This window comes from Suncus etruscus, chromosome 1 (assembly GCF_024139225.1).
Source record: "Suncus etruscus isolate mSunEtr1 chromosome 1, mSunEtr1.pri.cur, whole genome shotgun sequence".
Classification (NCBI taxonomy): Eukaryota; Metazoa; Chordata; class Mammalia; order Eulipotyphla; family Soricidae; genus Suncus; species Suncus etruscus.
Genome location: NC_064848.1, coordinates 26,872,800 through 26,873,812, shown reverse-complemented (window position 1 = coordinate 26,873,812; position 1,013 = coordinate 26,872,800). Strand labels below are relative to the sequence as shown.

Genomic DNA, 1,013 nt, shown 5'->3' with positions numbered 1-1,013 from the left:
GGGTCTGGAAAAATAGTACAGGGATTAAATATCTTGCCTTAAAGCCAAAGCGGGTTTCAGTAACCATCAATGCTTGTGGTCCCCTGAGCACTGTTAGGAATAATCATCATAGAATAATACTTAGCTGTGAGAAGAAATTAACTCATTAAATTTGCTGTTATGTGGATGGAACAGAAGGATATCAACTGAGTGAAGTTAGCAAACAGGAGATAGAAAACACAGAATAATATCTCTCATAAATGGGCTATAAAGAATATATTTTGCTGAAATAACAAAAGCCAAAGGCAATTTAAACAAGTACTTATCTTCAAAAGAAACTTACTATGGGGAGTGCAGAAGGGACTCTAAGAAAACGAGAGAAGAAATTGGACACTGTGTGGATGGTGTAGTGCTAAAATACTTTATGTATGAAACACTACTAAAACACTTGTAAACCCGGGTGCCAAATTAAAGTAAATTAACAATTTAAAAAATAGTAAAGGAAGAAGTGCTAAGAAACGATGCCTAAAATACTTACCTGGCAGGGCATATTACCATGATCATGAAGGTGATTTTCCCAAGGTGAGGCTTATCCATTACACTATGGATGTGATGACACCTGCAATTTTCCCAAGTGTGGGAAACTCGACTGCATAATTTGTGGTAGTGGGGGACTGTGTTCACACTCTCTCACTCGGAGAAAAAAGAAAACAAGAAACTCCATCTACAGCCAATCAAAGGGTAACTTGGAACAGTGACATGGACAGATTAAATATGTACATTTTGAAAACACAACTGTATAAATAAGTTAAGTATGATGGGCTAGAAAAAGTAAAGGTCAAGAAATTCCAGATTTCTAACATTAGTCATGGGTGATGAAGGTGCCATTATTTTGAAATATGAAAACAGTGGGGATAATTAGATTGTGCAAGGTGTGAATGGAAATGGAATAGTTGTTCTTTGTTTTCAGCATGCAAATAGGAAAATAGACAAGCTGAATCTATAAATTTAGAGCTCCGAAAAAAAAAATCTGG

The 1,013-nt window shown here is 35.8% G+C and overlaps 1 non-coding gene across 1 annotated transcript; it reads left to right on the top strand.

Moving 5' to 3' along the window:
• Positions 1–509: 509 nt before the first annotated feature.
• LOC126031221 (U1 spliceosomal RNA) lies at positions 510–674 on the top strand. Its single transcript, XR_007503258.1, has one exon. It is a non-coding gene; the product is annotated as a U1 spliceosomal RNA (small nuclear RNA).
• Positions 675–1,013: the final 339 nt, after the last annotated feature.